Here is a 23,382-nt window from a genome sequence, read left to right on the forward strand (position 1 = left end):
TAGACCATCCAGTTGGTTAGAGAAACAATGGGAAAAGAGATATTTTTGAATTCTGGGCAGGCCTTTATTAAAAAAAGAAAAAAAGGGAATTTCACCTGTGAATACTATTTGAATCAAGTCATAGTTATATTCCAATAGGCAGGGGAAATATGGAGTTCAGCTTGTGTTCAGGGAGTCCAATTTATGTTTGGGTTAAAACATAAAACTTGGTATAATGCCAAGTGATATATTTTTCTGTACGGTCACTGTTTTCATAAAAGAGCAGACAGCTGCTTATGTGATATGATCTGAAAGATACCGAAAGGCCATCTGTCCTTAAATCTTTCCTCTTCTCCTCAGACGTAGAATCTGAAATTCCATTTTAAGAAATCTGCCCTTGGGTTAAAGCAGTGATTCTCAAACTTTGCTATGTATCAGAATCACCTGAAGATCTTATTTAGAATTCTGACCCTGGGACCCTCGGGTTGGGGCTCAGGCAACTGTACATTTGACTAGAGAGTCTAATGCCCAGCAAAGTTTGAGAAACACCAGATAAAGGCATTGAATCTACAGAAATCTCCTATTAAATTCCAGGTTTTCACTCAGGGAGGTTGCCATGGTTCTCAAATTATAAGCTCTACCTCATTATTCTACTGAAACTGGTCTTGCCAATATCATCAGTAAGCTCTTTGTTGTCAACTGTAATGGATTCTTTTTGGTCTTCATAAATTATGGTATGTCTCCTCAGCATTTGATGGTGTTGACTATTTCTCCTGTCTCCATCTCTGAGAGATACCAACCTCTCCTGGCTTTATGCCTTACCTCCTTGACTCTGCGGTCTACACTGCTGGCTTCTTCTCAGTTCAACTCCGAATATGGAAGTTCTTTAGGGCTTATAGCCAAGATCTCTGCTCTTCTCTGTATACTCTTTTCCTGGACTTAAATGCATAATGGTCAACAATTTCTAAATTTTTACCTCTTACCTAGTCCTCTCTCCCCAGCTTCAGTTTTGTCCCACTGACCATCTACTTAATAGGTCCACTTGAAACGCTCATCATAATCTCAAACTCAACATGCTGAAAGCAATTCCTAGACCCCCTCCACCTCATCTGTCTCCAATCTACATTTATCAAGAAATGGTACCACTGGTACCAGTGTCCACCCAGTTCCTCAAATTGGAACCGAGAAGTCATGCTAATAACTCCTGCTTCTCTCCCATCTCCCACATCTGCTCCATCAGCAAGTCATGTCAATGTCCTCTCAAATGGTTCCTGAATCTTCCCATCTCCCTGTCGACCCTGATCACTATCCAGCAAGTCCTTTTCCCCCAGGATCCTGTCTGGATCTCTGCTTCGTCTCTTTTGCCCTTTACATCATTCTCAAGGAAGCAGAACATTCTTTTAGATAACTCCAAACATAAACCTGATACTTTTTCCCCTTAAACTATTCAGTGGTGTCCCACTGCATTAGAATAAAATGGATTCCTTACCTGGGTCTACAAGGCACCCATTGGTTTCTTCCTCATCTTGGTCTATAAGGCTGTTTATCTTCTGATTCACTACATTGCTGACAGTATTAAAGTCATACAGGCTTTCTTTAAGTTCCTCAAATTTTCCTCCTCAGGACCTTGGCATATACTGATCCTTTTGCCTGGAATGGTCTTCACCTCCATGACTGGCTACCTCTCACTTTTCAGAGCTCAGTGTAAATTTCACCTTCTGTAATTATTCTCTCTGTTATTCTCCATTTATTTGTCACAGTGCTTTGAATTTTGTAATTGCTTATTCATTCATTCGTTTGTTTGTCGTCAATCTCCCTCTCTAGAATATAATTCCATGAATTTAGGAACCGTGTGCACATATCTGGCCTCTAAAAGAATATCTGGCATATATTACTTGCTCAGTGAAATGAGGGGGTCTTTGGGTGGCCCAGTTGGTTGGGCATCTGACTCTTGGTTTCAGCTCAGGTCGTGATATCAGGTTTGTGGGACTGAACCCCATGTTGGGCTCTGCACTCAGCATGGAATCTGCTTGGGATTCTCTCTCTCTCTCCCTCTGCTCCTCTTTCTTGTGCTCTCTCCCCAAAATAAATAAATAAATCTTTCTAAAAAATCTGCTAAATAAAATAAGGAAACAATCACAAAAATGTTAAGAGGAAATATAGCAGAATAGTTTAATTTTCTGGAGGTTTGAAAAGTTTTTCTAAGCATGGCATGAAACCTATAAACCATAAAGATAAAGATTGACCAGTTTGACTACATTAAGCATTTCACATTTCTGTATACATAATCGAAAGATAGAAAATGAGCTGGGAAAAATCTTTGCAAAGTAGTCAAAGGAATTCTTCAAATAAGTAAGAAAAAAGAAGTAAATCAATAAACAAGCAGAAGGTACAACTTCTAGAAGAAAAATGGCAAGCTTTGCACAAGTGGCAGTATCATAGCCAACAAGGTTTATCTGAGGCGCGATTATTGCTAATTGAAAAATAGCAATTAGCTAGTAAAAATATTATTAGAAATATTCTCAAATTCACTTTTTAAAACATCATATTTTTATATTGTTGAATAAACAAGAATTAAAAAGATTTACAAATGCTCTCAGGTCAGGTATGAGTCGAAGGCAGTTGGGTTTCATACAGTAATGTCATGCACTAATGGTTAGCTTTCTTACGTGCATTGTAATTTGGTGTAACATTTTTATCGAACGATTTGGCCTTGTTTATTAAAACTTAAAATGTGCCTTATGGGACTCCTGGGTGGCTCAGTGGTTGAGCATCTGCCTTTGGTTCAGGTCATGATCCTGGGGTCCTGGGATCTAGTGCCTCATTGGGTTCACCTCAGGGAGCCAGCTTCTCCCTCTGCCTATGTCTCTGCCTCTCTCTCTCTGTGTCTCATGAATAAATAAATAAAATCTTTAAAATGTGTCTTACCTTTAATGCAATGCTGTTTAGAATTAGAAAATTTAGGTACTCATCTAAAATAATATTTTCACAATATACAGTGTATATTTGTGGATATTTATGGATATATGCTAATATATATTGATAGTCATATATGATGCAGATTCATATATGTCATATACGTTTAGTTTGGCTTTTTTAAGATAAAAACTGACAGTCATTTGACTACACAATCAAATAATAATACATTCGTACAAAGAAATACTATGCAGCTGTTAAAAAGAACAATGGTCTAGATTTATATATTCTATTTGGGAAAGATATATTCTTTGATGCGTTAAACTGAACAGATTTAACTGAATGGCATGTGTAGTAAGATCCCCCCTCTTTTTTTTTTTTTTAAGACACAAGTATTTATAAACTGCATAAATACGTTCAGGCACGCATGGAAAAATAAGAAAATGACTGTACATCTTAACCATGACTATATTTGGGAAATTGGATATGGAAAACTTTCCCTTTTTACATTGTACATTTATGTTTCATACGTTTCTGAATTGTTTGAATTTTTTTAACCACAAATGTGTATTGTTCTGTAATTAGAGAGAGAGAGAGAGAGAGAGAGAGAAGGAGGGGGGAGGAAGGGAGAGGGTAGGAGAAGGAGGGAGAGGAAGGAGACAAATGATCACTGTCTGCTGCGTTTTGCCATCATAGCTGGAGCGGCCGCACTGGCCGCCTGGAGGGTCAGAGCCCTGGGTCCAGGGTTCAGGGGCTCCGGCCTTTCCCCTCCCGCTCTCTACCCCAAGGAGGAGAGGCACTTTGGCATCCCGTCTCTTTGTAAGGATTCAGTGAGCCCGAGGTAGTGGGAGGCCTCTATCGGCCATAAAGCTCTTTGAAACACACGAGATGATGAGAATCCAAGCCCACTTCCAGCGCGGGCAGGGCGGGCGCTCCCACCCACCGCGCGCGCTCCGCGGGGACCCGCAGCCGCCTGCACCCCGCGCGGCCCTGCGCCCCCCCCCCCCGCCGGGGCCTGCCCCTCCCGCTCCATCCCTTCCCCCGGCCCCGGCCCAGCCGCTTCCCAGCAGAGCTTGGCTGTTCCTTGAACTTTGAGCGCTGGTTCGATTTCCTCCAGTGGTACCACATGGGGCTGTGCAAACAGAGCACGTGGTCGGACCAGACAAAGGAACGTGTGTGCTGCGAACCATCCCCCTATCACGGGAGCGCAGGCCCGGCCAGGAGCGGCCCGGCGGGCGCGCGGGGGCTCTTCCCTGCGGCCGCAGCGGCCGGGGCGGGGAGGGGCAGGGGGAGGGAGGGGGGAGCGGGGATGGGGGAGGCCCCCGCGCTCCCGCCCGCCCCGCCCCGCGCCCCGCAGCCAGCGCCGCCGGCCGCGCTCCCCTCCAGCTGCTCCGGTTGCATTTCACCTCCGAGGACGGGCTGCTGGGGGCGCGGGGGCGCGGGGGGTGGGTTCAAAGCTCGCTCTCCCGGGACGCGGGCGGGGGAGGGGGCCGGCCCTGCGTACAGCTGTCAAAACGTCTAGGGCGGGAGGCGCAGGCACATCTGCAGCGGCGCGTCTCCGGCTGGGGGGCACGCGGGGAGCGCCTCCAACCTATCAGGGTAATGGCGAGCGGTAATTGCATTAGGATTAGTTATCTCGTGCGCTCCGCTCATTAGCCCGCAGGATGGCTCGCATCCAGCGCGAGGGTGGCACGCGGGGAGCGGGAGGATGTGCGCAGAGCAGGTCGCGATAATGAAGGCCCCGCTCTCCCGGAGTTCGCTTCCCCCCGCCGCCGCCCCGCCCGGGCCCCCTCCTCGCCGCCGCCGCCTCCTCCTCCTCCTCCTCCTCCGTCTTCCTCTAAACCTCATTTCCTGACTTTTTCCTGAAGGTCTTATGAAATGCGCAATTTAGGAAGATTGCCGTGAAAACAAATCTAGTCTGGCTGGAGGTGGGGGGGGGGGTGCGGAGGGCGCGGGGCTGGGTCGCGGAGCCCACGGGAGGGGAGGGAGCCGTGGCCTTTCTCTGACGCCGAGGCCGCGGCTCCGGGTGCCTCGGTGCTTTTTCCTGGCGGGGATGCCCCCCCGACCCCCCACCCCCACCCCGACAAGGCGTCACTGCCCTCCCCGCGCGACGCCTGAGACCGAGGTCAAAAGGAGAGGTGACCATTCCCAGGGATCTGGGTCCCGGGGAGCCGGGGGGTGGGGGGGGCGCCTTGGCCTGATGGACGCGGGACACAGGACTCCCTTGTTTGAGGTCTGCCCTGGGAACAGGGACCCAGTCCTTACCCGCCTCGCCGCACCGAGCACACTGGCATACCTCCCGAGGGTGCTCAAAACTGCGTGATGGCTAATAATAGCCATTTTCTAAAAAGTCAAGGGAATCATCCTCAACCTCCCTCAGTGATGACACCACACTTGACTGACAGGGAGGCCCACTTCCTAGCAATGTGACCAACCGCACAGGTGACCTCACTTTTCCAAATGCGTTCTTCTCATCTGCAAAACAGGATTCATAATTTACCCACAGGCTGATTCACACAAGCGCACATCACCCCAAACAGAACTTCGCGCGTAGTAGGTGCTCAAGAGATGTTAATGTTAGTTCCTCCTTATGTCTTGCTTTATTCACCCCTAAGATGGGGATTTAAAAAAAAAAAAAAACACAAACCCTCTTTGATGTCTCAGGAGGAGGTAATTAATGTTCTCTTAACCCATCTGAAAGGGCCAATAGAGTACAAAGTTGTTTTATAATTAAGAAATGTATCAAACCCTGTGCAGGACTAATTGCTGTGCAAATTTGATTGAGGCCTGTGAGGACAAGATTGCCTTTAATGGGTTGTAGCGGAGGGGGACTATTTAATATTCTTCGGGGAAGTTCCAATGCGCAAGTCTGAGCACCGAGATTGCGTCACCAACCATTAGGAGCACTGCTCAATGGTTTAGAGTGAATACACCAGGGCTTTGCTTAAATAATTATTTTGAAACTGGAAGGTTTATTGAGAGTTCAGGGTTCAGATTTAGAAATGTCAGAAATAGAGTTTTATTTGTTTCCATTGCACATAATGAATTGCCCTTTAAATAATGAAGCAATGAAAATGCCAAGTACCACATACTCCAATGGATTGCCAAATGTTGAATTAGGCCCCTGTGAGACTAAGGCTTCAAAGCCACATACATTAGAGAATTGGGACATTTACAATTTCTACAGAAATCATTGATCCAGAGGGAACCCGGTGAGAGCACACCCCTCACCAAATCTGCGGTCTAAACTTTTCAACTTCTACTTTAGTATCGGGGGAATATGTGGCGATCTTTGTCGCTGGGCACCTGGAACAATATTTTGCAGAGGTGGCCAACCAAGAGAAGTTACTAGGACGGCCTGTGTGTGTGTTGCATTTATCTGCATGGAGCAAAAATATTCTCCCCTTGACAGTAAGACCATGTGTATGTATTCACGTTGGGGCCAGTGGAAATGAGGGGTGTGATGGGCTCCCTTCCTTGTGGCCTGAGGTCACTGGTTCTGCTTCTTACAGAGAATCCAAAGGCTTGGAATGGCTTAGCCTTGCAGACACATTCTTCTCTGACGCCCACAGGGCCTCAGAATACATCTTTTTCCTTATACCCCAATTCTCTGTCTCTTCTTCATCCTCTCCGGATAAGAGATTTCTCTTTTGGTCTCTCAGGCTACTTCATCTACATTTCTCCTGGACTTCATTGCTTTCTGCCTCCATCTGGGGTTTGGTCCCTTAATTATCATTTCTCTCCTAAGTATATGTTGTATTTCTTTTTTCACTGGAACTTACTTGGTTTACTTCTGCTGTTAATCACAATCCAGTCTTCTAGATGTTGCAAATACATACTCATTTGAATTCTTTTTTTTTAAAGGATTTTATTTATTTCTTTATTCATGATGCAATCACACAGAGAAAGGCAGAGACATAGGCAGAGCCCCGTGGGGAACCTGATATGGGACTCGATCCTGGGACCCCAGGATCACAACCTGAGCCAAAGTCTCAACCACTAAGCCACCCAGGCACCCCAAATTTGTTCTTTTTCTAATATCTTTTCCAGGTCTCCCTTTCCTTTTACTGCTTGTCTTATTTGTCTACATTTACTGTCTCCACTGGTTCCTTGACCCCCTGACATCTGACTTTGCCTTCCTTTAGTCTGCGGATTGCAACTGCCAGAGGTCCATTCTCACCCCACCCTCCTATGTTTATCAATCTCTCCTAAAGACCCTCCAGGTGTATGTCAGGTAGCACTTTTCAAAGTCTTTGTAAATTTCTCTGATTTTTTCCCCCTCATCCGTGTCCTCTCTGCCACCCGTCCTCTCCTTTCTCCCAAACTATACACATGCCTTAAAAACAAGAGCTGATGTTTATTGAGCACTTACTGTGCATTTGGATGCTCCAATCGACCCTGTAAACAAGGCACATCGATTATTTCATTTTCAGAGGAAGAACCAGGTAGTTGGTAGGTGTCAAATCCTGGTCTGCTCTGTCTGATTGAGTCCAAGCTCTTAGTCCAGTGGCTCTAACGCTCCAGGTTTCAGGTCTCCGCTATCAACCCCTGCAAACTTTGCTAAGTCTGCATATCTCGCCGGATGGCAAACACAAAGGTACTGCACTGATTAGCTGACCACCCTCTCCTCCTTCCAGACGGTGACAGAACCATTTTTCCCAGAACCAAGGCTTGACCCCTCCAACCCTTTTCTCCTTCCCTGGCTCACCTTGCTCAGCTCTTTATGCTATTAGACTCTAGGTTTGAGCATACTTCTTCTATAATGACTCTTGAATATTTGAAAAATTCTGTCCTCCCTATTGTTCCCTTAACAGGGACATTTAAAGTGTCTCGTGTTAGAACTGACACCGTATCCTAATATTCTCTTACTTGCTATCCTGGCTGTTGGTTCGCACCTAACTTGTCCTGTTCATCATGGCCAGAATAGTCTTCTTAGAACCTTTCTTTCATGTTCACTAAGTTTTCCTTTAAGAATTCTAATGACTAGAGATGCCTGGGTGGCTCAGTGGTTGAGCATCTGCCTTTGGCTCAGGTCGTGATCCCGGGGCCCCGGGATTGAGTCCCACATCGGGCTCCCTGCAGGGAGCCTGCTTCTCCCTCTGCCTATGTCTCTGCCTCTCTGTGTGTCTCTTATGAATAAATAAAGTCTTAAAAAAAAGAATTCTAATGACTTCTCTTTACTTGTAATAAATTGATACCCCTTAACTTGTTACTCAAATTCTCTATGACCAGGTCCCCCAACTTTTCATTCTATTATCACTTCCATATTTCTAAATAGCCCCTTAGCTCTGTTTTGATTAGTTAATTACTTGATTAGTCAGCATAAGACCTTTTGCTGAAAAGGCCTTAAGACCCCCGTTGCAACCTCGTCCTCATGAGCCCAGGGCAATGGCATTACCGTGTAGTTTGCAAGTCCAGGAGCCATGGACATGGATTCCAAGTCCAGCTCTGCATCTGTTAGGTGGGAGAGCTCGAGCAAGGTCCCTCAGTTCCTCCCTGACTTCCTTCCCATATCCGTAAACTGAGATGTCCTGAAGGTTAACCAGGGAAATAGATGCTCTTATATCCATTGGTGACACAACGAAGCTATTCAACAAGTAGTAGCTCTAATTCGTCCTTTTAATTTCCCCCACATTCCTGGTGAATTTCTGATTCTGTGCCTTTGGTGATGACTCCTTCCTTGTAGAATTTCTCTCTTCCTTGTCCACACGGATTAAAATACTCCCAGTTCTTCCATGTACATTCACCCCACTGCTTCGGTGACGCTTCCCCTCCCTCATCCCCACCCTGGCTCCCCTGGAAGGGGTTTTTCCTCTAATTTTGGCACTTAGAACAGGTACCATGCAAGTCCTCCCTCGACTGTATACTGTCTTGGGGCATCCTTTGCTTGCTCCAGGTCTTCATCCACACTGAGCCAACCACCTTAGGGTGTCGGTGAGAGCTCCAAGTGCCCCACATGGAGGAAATGTTAAATGGATAGAACAAGGGAGTCGAGGGGGAGGGAAGAAAACTATATTCAACAGGAAAAGTCAGGGAGGGTGTCGGACATCCCCCTTTCTTCCTTCCTTTCCTTTCTTGGACAAAATACGTCATGTGTTTTCACTGTTACCTCCAACAAGCAGAATCAAAGGATGTGATCAAAACGTAACTCAATTTTGTTTCACACTGCCAGTTCAAACTTTATCCAGTTCGATCGTTTTTCTGCCTCTGGTATGGGTGGGTCTGACTATTAAAAAACTTTTTAGGGCAGCCCGGGTGGCTCAGCGGCTTAGCACTGCCTTCAGTCGAGGACGTGATCCTGGAGTCCCGGGATCAAGTCCCACGTCGGGCTCCCTGCTGGGAGCCTGCTTCTCTCTCTGCCTATGTCTTTGCCTCTCTCTCTGTTGTCTCTCATGAATAAATATACAAAATCTTAAAAAAAACTATTTATCAAGATATAATTTATATACAATGTTATGCACATCTTTTCAGTTTGATTAGTTCAATAATTCTGTACACCTGTGAAACCATCTCATCCACACAAGGTATAGGACATTTCCATTTCCCCAGAAAGTATCTTTATTCTTCTTCCCAGATGTTTGCTTCCCACCACCTCTAACCCCATCCTGCTTCCAGACACATCCCTGGCAGTAATTTATCTCCTAATAGGTTAATTTTCTCTGTTCCAAACTTCCTGTGAATGGAAATATGCAGCATGTACTCTTCTGTGTCTGGCTTCTTTAGCTCCACAAAATGATTTTGAGATCCATCCAGGTGGTTGCCTATATCAGCATTTTATGTATTCCTTTCTATTTCGTATTGCATTGTATTATTGCATAGCTCTGTTTTAGTTCACAGAAATATTCCATCGTGTGAATATACACCAATCTGTTTATCCATTCACCTGGTAATTGATGCTTGGGTTGTTTCTAGATTTTCACTATTATGAGTAAGACTGCTATTAATAGTTTTGTGCAAGGCTATTTGTGGACAGGTGTTTTATTTATTTTGGGTGAATACCAGGAGTAGAACGGCTGGCTCATAGAGTAGATTAATGTATGATGAAAAATATTCCGTTGGGAGGTGGGTCCATAGAGCAAGAGAACTCTACGGCCAAAATAGATTCACTTCATCAGGTGCTCCATGTGGGTTTTAGTTTTCTGTGAGGTTTGTTTTTTTTTTCTTTTTGAACTCTGTTGCAAGCTGAATCCTCATGTTGCCAGCCATTTATCTACTTTTATTAAATATTTACAGAGAATCTCCTCAGGATCTGGGTGATTTATGAACTTGGAAATATTTCTTATAGAGTGGCCTTTGACTTATTTATGCAGGGTTTTTTTTTAAGGGGTTGAAATGCAGTAGAGGCATCACTACACTTCTTAAGACCTCTGTGGGCCAAAGACAGATCAAAGATGCCCACTTTATGGTTAGAGAAGTTGAGGTACACAGTGGCAGCAGGGAGAGCCATAATTCTTCTGCAGAACAGACACATCTAAAGTGTCCTGATATGAGTCTGCACCACCAGACTGAGATGTTCACTACAGGACAAGTGAGCACCTGGCATGACAGGCCATAGGTCCCATTGTGTGTGTGTGTGTGTGTGTGTGTGCATGCACACACCATAGTTTTCTTGCTGAATCATATCACTCCTCTCCTATATCATAAAACTAACACTCCATTCCCTCTGGGGTACTTTTACCCTGGTACTATCACTTAGTAACTCCCTTGAGATATATTCCAGATGCAGGATATTTGGGGGGAAAATACTACAGCCAAGTTCCACAGCATCCCTGCTATGATCTCACTGGTTTTTGTAAACAAAGCAGAATTTGATCTCTGTATTTAGATGAGAAATCTTTCAGGAAATCAGCCAAAGTGTTGGGAGAGGTGGGTTGGCGATTCACTGGTGGGGCAGAGAATGACATCAGGCCATGTGATGGCTCATTTTGTGTGTCAACTTGACCTGGCTACAGGATGCCCACATAGTTGGTCAAACATTATTCTGAGTGTCCGTGAAGTTTCTGGATGAGTTTAACATTGGGATCAGTAGACTGAGTAAACCAGATTGCCTAATGTGGGTGGGCCTCAGGCAATCAGGTGAAGGCCTGGATAGAACAAAAAAGGACGACCCTCTCATGAGTTAGAGGAAACTCCTGCCTGACTGCCTCGAACTGAGTTATAGGTCTTTTCCTCCTCTGGACTTGAACTTGAATTAACACTGGCTCTTCTTGGGTCTTGAGCCTGCTGGCTTTTGGACTGACACTACATTAACTCTCCTGGATCTCCATCTTATAACTGTGTATCTTGGGACATCTCAGCCTCCATTATGTGAGCCAATTCCTTATTATATTTATGTATATTTTAATATATAGTATATGTAAAAAATAACTATACATATTAATAATATATATTACATATAAAATATAAACAGAACCAGTAGGAGATATATCTCCACCTTATATATAGGAAGCCATTGTAGGATTAGGAGTTTCTGAAGTTGAATAATTTTCATGCTGAAAATTTGGGACATAGGATCTCTTCCACTGAATAAGGGTTATCTTTCTTTGAAATTATTCATGCTCAGAAAGATTTTCAAAACTTCCATTAACCATACCTGGCTATTAAAAAGTGGTTGTCTCTGAGTGGTGATGATACACATGATTGTTATTTTCTGTATATATATTTTCCAGATTTCCTAAAATTACTCTAGATTATTTTTTTAAATTAAACTTTTAATCTTGAGATAGGTACAGATTCAAATGCAGTTGTAAGAGATAGCACAGAGCGACCATGTACCCTTGGTCCATTTTTCTCCAATGGTAACATCTTACAAAGCTATAGCACAATATCACAACCAGGGTATTGATATTGATTCCATCAAGAGTCCATCGTCCCAAGAATCTCTCATGCTATCCTTTTAGAGCCCTACTCAATTCCCTGGAGCTTCAACCACCCCTTATCCTCTGACATCCACCAACCTCTTCTCCCTATCTGTAATTTTGTCATATTAGGCATGGAATCATACAGCATGCAATGCTCTGGGGATTCACCTATGTTGTATATTGACAATTCATTCCTTTTTCATTGCAGGGTAGTTTTCCATACTGTGGATGTACCACAGGCTATTTAACCATTCACCTGTAGAAGGATATCTGGGTTGTTCCCAGTTTTTTCACTATTACGAATACATAAAACTGCAATAAACATTTGTGCCCAGGTTTTTGTGTGAATGTAAGTTTTAATTTCTCTGGGATAAATGCCCAGTATTGCATTTTTTGGGCCCTATGGTAGTTGTGTGTTTGGTTGTAAAAGAAACTACCAAGCTCTTTCCCAGAGTGGCTGTACCACTTTACACCCCCACTGGCAATGTATGAGCGATCCAGTTTCTCTGTACCCTCATCAGCATTTGATGAGGTGTATAATGTTATCTCATCATGCTTTTAACCTGCATTTCCCTAATGACTAATATATTTTCATGTGCTTATTTGCCACCTATATGTTCTCTTTAGTGAAATGTCTCTCCGTGGTGTTTGCACATTTTCTAGTTGGAGTGTTTGGTGGTTCTTGCTGTCAAGAGTTGAGACATCTTTATATAGTCTAGGTACTAGTTATTTGTCAGATATGAAGTTTTCAAATCTTTCTTCCCACTATGTAACTTGTCTTTTTATCCTCTCATCAGGATCTTTCATTAAGAGAAGGTCTGTAATTTTGATATAGGTCAAGTTATTGATTTTTCCTTTTATGGATTGTGCTTCTGGTGTCCAGAGTAGAATCTTTTGCCTAGCCTAGATCCAAAGACTGTCCTATTTTTTAAAAAAAAGTTTTAGAGTTTTAAAAAAATCCTTAAGTCTATGATCCATTTTGATTTAATATTTTTAAAAGACTTATTTAGTTATTTGAGAAGGAGTGGGGAGATGGTAAGAAGGAAAGGGAAAGGGAGAGAATCTCAAGCAGATTCCCTGCAGAACATGCAGGGCTCAATCTCACAACCCTTAGAGTAGGATTGAGCTAAAATCAAGTCAGACACTTAAGCTGCTGAGCCACCCAGGTGCTCTGCCTTAATTTTTATCTAAAGAGGGAGACTTACTTCTAGGTTCTCCTCCTCCTCCACTCTTTTTCCCTCTCCCTTCCCCTCCCTCTTCTTCCTCTCCTTCCTGCATATAGATGTCTAACTGCTCCAGCACCATTTGTTGAAAGGTCGTCTTTTCTCCACTGAATTGCTTTTGCATCTGTCAGAAATCAGCAGGCTATATTCATATCAGTTTATTTTTGTGTTCTTTATTTTCTTCTGTTGATCTGTGTGTCTACCCTTTTGCCAGTACCAGTGTTGATTATGGTAGTAATATAAAAAGTCTTGAAATCAGGTAGACTGAGCCTTCCTATTTTGTTCCCAATTTCCAAAATCATCTTAGTTATTTAGATTGCCTCTCCATATAAATTTTTAGAATAATCTTGCCTGTGGTTACAAAAAAACCTTTCTCTGATTTTGATAGGAATTATATTAAACCTGTATATAAATTTGAGGAAGAAATGACATCTTTTACTATGTTAAGGTTTCCAATCCATGAATACAATGTGTCACTCATTTATTTAGCTTTTCTTCAATTTCTTTCATCATCGTTTTGCAGTTGTCAACGTATAAGACCTGTACATGTTTTGTTAGATTTGCACATAAGTATTTGATTTTTTTGAGTGATTGTAAATGATATTATAATTTTAGTGTCATATGTTTATTGGTAATGTATATAAATAGAAGAACATTTATATTTTATATGTAATATATAAATGCATAAAAATATTTATTTATGAATATAAAATTTATGTTCATCTTGTACCCTACAATCTTGCTGAATTTATTTATTAGTTTTAGGCATCTTTAAAGTAGAGCCTTGGGATTTTCTATACAGACAAGCATTCTGTCTGCAGATACAATTTTATTTCTTCATTTCCAATTTGTATGTCTTTTATTTCCTTTTCTTGCCTTCTGCATTACTTTATTTAGAACATCCAGCACAATGTTGAATAAGACTGGGGAGCAGCTATCCTTATTTTATTCCTGAACTTAGGAGGAAAACATTTGGTCTTTTACTACTTAATGTTAGCCATTGGCTTCTTGTAGATGGTCTTTATCAAGTTTAGGAAGTTCTCCTATTTCCATTTTTTTTTCTGAGAGTTTTCTAAAGAATCATGAATGGGTATTAAATCTTATCAAATGCTTTTTCTGCATTGATTGATATGATCATGTGATTTTACTCCTCTACCCCATTAATATGATGATTCACATTGATTGATAGCTGAATATTGAACCAGCCTTGCATCTTTGGAATAAACTCCACTTGGTTGTGATGACTAATTCTTTTTATAATTGCTGAATTCTATTTGATGACATTTTGTTAAGAATTTTTATGTTCATATTCTTGAAGGATATTGGACTATAGTTTTCTTTTTTTGCATTGTCTTTGACTGATTTTGTACTATCTTTGACTGCTAGCAGAGTAACATTAGCTTTATAAAATAAATTGTTAGGTGTACTTTCCTCTTCTGTTTTCTGGAAAAGGTTGTATAAAACTGGTGTCAATCTTCCTTTAAATGTTTGATAAAATTCTCCTTTGAAACTAACTGGATCCAGAGATTTATTTGGGGGGAATTTCTTAATGAACTCAATTTCCTTAATAATTTTTTAAAAAGAGTTTATTTATTTATTCATGAGAGACACAGAGAGATAGGGAGAGAGAGAGGCAAAGATGCAGGCAGAAGGAGAAGCGGGCTCCATGCCGGAGCCCAATGTGGGACTCAATCCTGGGACTCCAGGATCATGCCCTGAGCCGAAGGTGGACACTTAACCACTGAGCTACCTAGGCGTCCTGATTTCCTTAATAATTATAGGAATATTCAAATTATCTCTTTCATATATGGTGAGTTGTGATAGTTTCTGTTTCTCAAAGAATTTATCTATTTCATCTAAAAGTTATCAAATTTATGTGTAAGTTCTAAAATCAGGAAATGTGAGTCCTCCAAATTTGTTCTTCTTTTTCAAGATTGATCAGGCTATTTGGGATCTCTTAAGATTCTATATAAATTTTAGGATGGATTTTTATATTTCTGAAAAAATATTGTTGAGATTTTGATAGATTGAATTTGTAGAACACTTTGGGTAATAGTGACATCTTAACCATATAGAGTCAGTCCATGAACATGGGACATCTTTCCATTTATTTATTTCTAATTTATTTCTGCAATATTTTGTAGTTTTCATTGTATAAGTCTTTTAATTTCTTCTTTAATTCCTAAATATTTTTATGCTATTGTAATAAAATTGTCTTATTAATTTCTTTTTCATAGAAATGTAAGTTACTTTTGTGTATTGATTTTGTATCCTGCTACTTAGCTGAATTCATTTATTAGTTTTCACAGTTTTATTCTGATATAGAATCTTTAGGATTTCCTACCTATAAAATTATATCATCTGTGAATAGATAAATTTCCTTTTTTCTTTCCAATTTGGATGCCTTTTATTTTGTTTTCTTGCCTAATTGCTATGGCTAGAACTTCCAATACTATGTCAAATAGACGTGAGAGAGTGGAAATCTTTGCCTTGTTTCTGATCATAGAAGAAAAGCTTTCAGTCATTCATCATTGAGTATGATATTTGTTGTGGGTTTTTCATATAGCTTTATCATGTTGAAGTAGTTTCCTTCTGTTCCTTGTGTATTGAGTGTTTTTTATCATGAAAGGGTAATTGAATTTATTGAACTTTATCAAATGCTTTTTCTGAAGCAATAGCATTCTATTCTATAACAATTCTTCATTCTATTAACATGGTATATTACATAATTGGTTTTTGTATGTTGAACCATCCTTGTATTCCAGAAATAAATCCAATTTGGTCATTGTGTACAATCCTTTTAATACGTTGGTGAATTCAGTTTGTTAGTACTTTGTTGAGGATTTTTGCACCAGTATTCATAAAGGATATTGTTATCTAATTTTGTATTGTCTTTGGCTCTGGCATCAGGGCAATTCTAGCTTCATATAATGAGTGGGGAATGTTCCCTCATTAAAAAAAATTTTTTTTTGAAAAAAGTTGTTGTTCTCTAAATGTTTGGTAGAATTCACTAGTGAAGCCATCAGATCTGAGCTTTTTGTTGTTGTTGTTGTTGGGAGATTTTTCATTACATATTCAATTTCCCTACTAGTTATGGGTCTATTGAGGATTTTTATTCCATGATGCAGTCTTGGTAGATTTTGTATTTATAGTAATTTGTCCATTTCATCTATGTTATCCAATTTGTTGGCATATAAGTATCTTAAAATCCTTTATATTTCTGTAGCTTCAGTAGTATTGTCTCCACTTCCACTTTTCATTTTAGTAATTTACATCTTGTCTCTTTTTTAGTCAGGTTAGCTTAAAGGTTTGTTAAATTTTGTTGGTCTTTTCAAAGAACAAATTTTTGGTTTTGTCAATTTTCTCTGTCATTTTCTATTCTCTATTTCAATTACATCTCTAATTTTTATTATTTCCTTCCTTCTACTAGCTTTGGGTTTACATTGATCTTTTTCTAATTCCTTAAGTTTTAAAGTTAGGTTTTTGATTTGAAGTCTTTCTTCCTTTTTAATGTAAGCCTTTTTAGCTATAAAATTTCCCACTAACACTGCTTTCACTGCATCCCATAGGTTTTGGTATGTTGTGTTTTCATTTTCATTTATCTCAAGATATGTTCTAATTTCCATTTTTTATTTCTTTTTGACCCATTGATTGTTCAAAGTTGTAGTGCTTAATCTCAACAAATTTGTGGGTTTTCCAGTTTTTCTTCTTTTATTGATTTCTAACTTCATCCCATTGTGGTCAGAGAAGATCCATCGTATGACATTTACCTGTAAAAATCTATTGGCAATTAATTTGGGGGTTAACATGGCTTATCCTGGAACTGTCCCTATGGCCTTGAGAAGAATGTATATTCTATTGTTGTTGGGTAGAGTGTTCTATTTATGTCTTTAGATCTTGTTAGTTTACTGTGTTGTTTGAGTCTTCTATTTCTTTATCTTCCCTCTCTTTGTTTTATCCATTATTGACAGTATACCATTAAAGTCTCCAATTATTACTGTAGAACTATTTCTCATTTTGATTCTGTCAATTATTGCTTTATTTCTTTTTCTGGTCTGTTATTAGTGCTTATATGTTTATAATTGTTATATCTTCTTGCTGTATTGAATCTATTATTAATATACAATGTCCTTTGTCCTTGTAACCTTTTTTGGATTTGAAATCTGTTGGATTTAACATTAGGATAGCACCCCCTGCTTTCTTTTGGTTACTATTTGCATGAAATATCTTTTCTCACCCTTTCACTTTCAATCTATTTGAATTTCTGGACCTAAAGTGCATCTCTTGTAGACAGCATGTAGTTGGGTCGTATTTTTATTCATTCTTCCAATCTCTGTCTCACTTGAAGTTTAATCCATTTATATTTCATGAGTTTTTATTTTAATTATTTTACTTTTGGTTCTGAAGTTTCTATTTAGTTCTTTTTTTAATCATCTGTTTATTTGGAGATTTCTGTTTCTTTGCTGAGGCTTTCTTTCTTTTTCATTCTTTTTAAGCATGTTCATAATTGTTCACCGAAACATTTTTATCCTCTTTAGAGTTCTAACATCGCTGTTATTTTGGTGTTGGTTTTGACACCTATTGATGTCCTTTTCTTAATTCACTTTGCAATCTGTCTGGTTGCTATGATGAGTAATTTTCTATCACAACCTGGCCACTTTCGTTTATGTTATGATATTCTGGATCTTATTTAAACATTCCATTTTAACTGACTTCTTCTGACATTACTTCAAGAGGGGAGAAGAGGGCCCTCTTTTGATACTGCCAAGTGGAGGCAAATGTGCATGTTCTCCACTGAGTCATCATTGACATCCATTGGAGGGATCTTTGTCATAGCTAGATGGGAATGGAAGTTCTGGCTCCCCTCTAGGCCTCTACTGATATCTCCCAGATGGCTGGGAGGGGTAGATGTGTCTTTTTACTGCTCCCCATCTGGCTACACTGACACCATGGGGAGGGTGTCCTCATTATGGCTGGGCAGTGGTGAACATTCTGACTCCCCACTAGTCATCCTCTGATACTACCCTAGTAGGGATGAGGAGGGTGTCTCAACATTCTGGGTGGGAGTAGAGGTCCAGGCCCCCCATGTGGTCTCCTTTGATACCCTGGGGAGGTGGGGTTACTGTCTGGCAGGGATGAAAGGTACAGCTTCTTACCTGGTCTTTTCTGACAACACCTGTTGAGGGTGGTGGGTGCCTCATTACAGCCTGATTAGGACAGAAATCTAGGCTCCTCACTGGCCTTTGCTGGCACGGGTGAGGGTAAGGCTACAGTGTTCTCTGTGTTTTTGGCAGGAGTAGAGCAATTATTGTCTAAAAGCCTTCTCTCCTGCTAGACTGCCTTTCTTCTGGTCCTTCAGCTAGGGTGCACAGGCTGTGGTGGAGGTTATTTTTAATCTATGCCTATTGCCATTTCTGAGTTTTTAGTTTCTTCAGCTCCAAGCCTGGCATCTATGAAGCAAAGAGAAAGCCCAGGATATGCAACACTGCCCTGGGTCCTGAGGCTCCTAGCCAGTCTTTTGCCTTCTTTACACATTTCAGAGTCCTGTGTTTGTGATATATATAATGTCCAGGCTTTTGAGTTGTACTTTGTCAGAGGAATAGAGAAATGGGTGTCTACTCCATCTTCCTGGAGGTGGAAATACACCCAGGTATTATTTTTATGATGAGGAAAAAAGTAACATATTTTTAACAAAACAAAAAGACTTAAGCTGCAGCTGGAGGTTTGTGAATGCATCAAGGAGTGCTTGTTTGATTTAATCCAGAAAGAATAAAGTTGGTGACCATAATAGTGGGTGATGATAAACGACAGTAGCCAGACTTCAATGAGCACATTAGCACACTTTTTCTCATTTTTATGAATCCTCACAGCAAACCTGCGAGGCCAGCATTATTCCTGTTTTACAGTGACATAAACTAGATACAGATAGTTTAAGAAACTTTTTCCCTCCATGTCACATATCTAATGAATGAGATGGGGGAGGGATTCAAACTTTAGCCTGTCTTGTTGGAAAACCTGAAATCTCTGTGTCTCATTGCCCCCATGGACTTCCTTTTTACAAGGGGAGTTGTGGAGAACAGGAAACTGCAACGCGACTGAGCAGCCTCCCTTATCTTTGTTCTGTAGAAAGCACTTAGGCCCCTGTGCAGGGAGCTGTTTTTGCCCAGACTACCGATGGCATTTCTGCAGAACTTGTATTTCAGATTACTTCCTTAAACAACTTGGAGATGTAGGTGTAAGCCAGACTCACTGCCGAACAGATGGGGAATCTGTAGCTCAGAGGGGTCGAGTGACTTGTCTAAGACCATATGGCATTTGAAGCTGGAAGCCGACCTGGAAAAAAAAGGTCTTAGGGAGTCAGGAGCCAGTCAGCAGGCACTCCACCAGCCCCCAGTGAAGCTTCCAGCTTGGTCTCTGTGCTGTCCCTGTGTCCATACCAAGGTGTGGGCACAGCCCCTCTGCAGTTACTGCAGGGCCTCTGTTCCAGCAGCCTCCTGGCCTGCCCCAGTGCACGACTGTATCTGATGGAAACCTTATGTGGAACAGAAAACAAACCTGAAAACCAGACCCATCTCAGTATCTCCATCCACTGGATAAACATCTCTAAGACAGACGCGCAGGGAGGCCAAACTCCCTTTGCCAAGTTTTTAACCTAAAGTTTGGAAGCAGTTTGCATTTTCCGTAGAGCAGTAAACTATCTTCATTCCTTTTACGGGGAACGGCTCCTTCTGGGGTGATAATTTACTTTTAATCTCTCTTTCAGGAACTGATGATTTTGCCTTATTGCCCGATAGAAGTTGTGGGTTAAAAGAGAAGGCTCATTTGGGGGGGTGGTGTAGAGAAGTCTTCTGCTCTCTCATCTTCCTTCCCCCCCCTTCTGAAAGCCCGTTTTGGGAGTCTTTGGAGCCTTGCCTCTTTATTCGGAGAGAACTTGGCTCCTTCGCGGTGCCCCCATTCCTCTGCCGAATCTAATCTGACTGTTCTATTTATAATTCTTGAGCAAGATGAATCTCGTCTTTGTGTTTCTTTCTGAGCAACAGCGTCCCCTCCCTAGGACTACAGCCATTTAACCTCTACAAGAATCTCTTTAATTTCTCTGCAAATTGCCAGAAAGCAGGCAGCTGAAACCCTATCAGGTCCTGGATCGTATCAGACCTGCTTTAAACTGGCACCCTCCTCCATCCAACCCCCACCCCCCCACCCCCGAGTTCATTTAGGAACAGGGCTGTTGCAGAGAAATTCCCAGCAGCCCTCTGGCGACGCCAGCAAGGTCTGGGAAGGCTGCAGGGAGGGGGCACACTCTGGAGGGTGGCTGGAAACTCTGCCCACTTCTAACCATGCTTCGGTTCCTCCCAGATCCCCCAAGGCTTAGACATACACGACATGCTATTTACCTTAAATCTTAGATCCATCAAATTGTTCTGCCTGGAAACCATCTGGCCCGAAGCCCTCATTTTGCGGAGAAGGCAAGGAGGCCCAAGAGAAGGGAAGTGATAGACCCAAAGTCACCCAATCTAGTCCATCCCAAAGAGCCCAGACTGTAGAGTCGGTATCCCACCTGGACTTCCTTGAATTTATGTAGGTGTTGTTTTGATGAAATGTGTCCACTCCAATGAAATGTGTTTTAAAAAAAAATCATGTCTATTTGTATGTATTTCTGATGTTGATGCATCCTCGAAATTCCTCTTGTCATTCGCTGCCTCCCATTCCTCATTTGTACAGGTCTTTCTCTTCTCAGGGGGTCTTAATAGACGCCCTGGAATATGACTTCTACAACCAGGGTTTGAGAAAGAGGTGATGAGCCGCACAACCCAGAACCAGAGCAGACAGGTCCCTGGGTCTTTGGAGACCTGAAAGCTGTGAGGGACCTTCTCGGATGGCTTAGCCAGTCAGTGACCATTCCGGGCTTGGAGCCTGACACTCCCCCTCCTCATCCAGTGCTTTTGGCCCTACTGGGTTCCTACTGACTCTGGGGCTCCCATTCCTGACCTGGGTCTGGCATGTTCCCATAGACATTTTCCGTTAGTTAGGGCTCACTCAGACCAACCAGACTTCTAGCCTGACATTCATTTGTAATAGGAGAATGCACCATCACACTTGTGAATCCGACCACATTTTAACCTCATTTGCTGTGAGCTTCCTTGTAAAATTAACTAAGAAAGGGCCAACATATTTACGTCCACCTCCTTAACATAATTGGTCTTCTTTTCTATCAGGCAAATTAAGACCGTCTTAAAAGTTTTTAAGGCTCAGGAATCAGTGGGTCCCACTGAACATATATAAGGGCAGTTACCCTTTAAAGCTACCGAGACCCATTTGAATGAAACACAAATGCTAACTTTAAGCCAAGCATAATTATATTTAATTCATACTGAGATCCCGGTGGAGCAGAGGCTGCAATCAATGGCTTCCTAAGTTTGTGACTGTCGGAGGCTCCCTGCCTCCCTCTTCCCATGAAATACCATTGGCTTTTTTTTTTAATTCTTTGGGAGACATGGGATGATGCCTTCCAAGAAGGCACCAGAAGAGAGAGGAAATGGAGTTTAAACATTTTGAAAGAGTCCACTTGCTTCACCGTAGGGCTCCAGCCTTGCTTACCATGGAGGCATGGCCTCCAGTCAGGAAAGGATATGAACATTCATTTAGGACCCAGACAGGAGGGAAATTATGTTCTTTGAAGGTATAGTAAGTATCAGACACGGTGCCACATTCTTCATAAACATGTTTCTCTTTTAAATCCACACGGTATCTCTGGTGGGCAGGTACGGTTATCCCCCTTTTAATAATGGACAAATTAAAGCTGAGTGAGATTTAAGAATATTTTTTGCCTTAGGCTACTCAGAAGAAATGATTTCCACAAGATTTAAACCAGGTCTTTGACACCCAAACCAGCTACTATTATGAGCGTTCTTGTATCTTGTGGAATATGTGTGAGAATTTCATGGTGTGTGTGTGTGTGTGTGCGTGCGTGCGTGTGTGTGTGTGTGTGTGTGGCAATGCAATAGCTCAGTCATGAGGAGTATGCAGCTTCAACATTGAGAGACATTGCCAAATTGCTCTCCATAGTGATTGGGCTTATTTATAGTCTCCCCAACAGTGTTTAAGAATTCTTATTGCTCCATATCCTTGCCAACATTTGGTGTGATCAAGATTTTTAATTTTTTTTCTGGCACCACTTGGTACTTCATTGTGGTTTTAATTTACATTTTACTTGATTACAATGAGATGGATTGTCTTTTAGATGCTATTATTGCCCGTTCAGGTTTGCTTTGTGAGATGCTTGTTCATCACTTTTGCTACCTCCTCTTTTTCAGGATTGTGGATTTTATTCCTAGTTGATTTATAAGAGTTCATACACACACACACACATACACACACAGATATATATGTATTCCTGATTCTAATCCTTCTGTGATTATTTAAATTTTAAATCTCTTTTCCCAATCTATACCTTGACTTCTTACATTTTAACGATGGCGTATTTTTTAAACCAAGCATTATAGATCTATAATTTGTAGATCACAAAATTTACTCATTGTAATGGACAGATTGATGTGTTTTAATGAATTCGTGGTTGGACAACCATTGCTACAATTCTAGGGCATTTTCATTGCCCTCCTAAGTTTCCTCTTGGCCCTTTTCAGTGAATCTCACCTCCCAAGCCCCAGCCCCAGCCAACTACTGATCTGCTTGGAGCCTCTGGTTTTGCTTTTTCTAAAAATATCATACAATTGGTAGTATATAATATACAGTCTTTTGTGTCTGGCTTCTTTCATCTCATATAATGTTTTAGAAGTTCATCCATGGTGTTGCATATAACAGCTACTGTTGTTTGTTCCCCACCCTTTTTTATTACTGACTAGTATTCCACAGTATGGCTCTACTGCTGTGTCTATCCACTTCAATATTTGTATTGTTTCCAGCTCTGAACTATTATGAATAATTTGCTATGCACATTTGTGTACACATTTCTGGATAAATATATATTTTGTTGTCTTTCAGGTGGATCTTCAGAGTTCAGCTGCTGAGTTGTATGTTAATTCTCTGTTTAACCCTCTTTAAAAAACTGTTGAAATATTTTACAAAATGGTTGTACCATTCTCATCCCCAGTGTATTTTTTTTAAGTGGGCAAATGATTTGAGTAGACATTTCACTGAAGAAGATATGTGAATGGCTAATAAGAATATGGAAAGATGCCCAGCATTATTAGTCAATAAGGAAATGTAAATTAAAAGCACAATGAGATAACACTAAGTACCCACTAGAATGGCTATAATTATGACGATTAGCAATACCGAGAGTTGGTGGGAGTGTGGAGAAATGGTTTCCCCTAGGTGTGTTGTTACTAAGATATCAGCGGAAATTTTTAATTCTTATTTTAATTTTTATCTTGGCTTCCTAA

General features: G+C 41.3%; 1 protein-coding gene and 1 non-coding gene across 2 annotated transcripts in view; both read left to right on the plus strand.

Annotated features, from left to right (window-relative positions):
* Positions 1–2,394: 2,394 nt before the first annotated feature.
* Positions 2,395–2,529, plus strand: LOC129498014 (U4 spliceosomal RNA). The gene has a single exon (XR_008662049.1). It is a non-coding gene; the product is annotated as a U4 spliceosomal RNA (small nuclear RNA).
* Positions 2,530–4,469: 1,940 nt separating this feature from the next.
* The window catches only part of LOC129497440 (uncharacterized), a 44,610-nt gene continuing 25,697 nt past the window's right edge, over positions 4,470–23,382 (plus strand). Inside the window, exon 1 of the mRNA XM_055306325.1 lies at positions 4,470–4,494. The gene's annotated coding sequence lies outside the window, so the exon portion shown is untranslated. The remainder of the gene's footprint in view (positions 4,495–23,382) is intronic.

Source organism: Nyctereutes procyonoides, unplaced genomic scaffold, assembly GCF_905146905.1.
Source record: "Nyctereutes procyonoides isolate TBG_1078 unplaced genomic scaffold, NYPRO_anot_genome, whole genome shotgun sequence".
NCBI classification, from domain to species: Eukaryota; Metazoa; Chordata; class Mammalia; order Carnivora; family Canidae; genus Nyctereutes; species Nyctereutes procyonoides.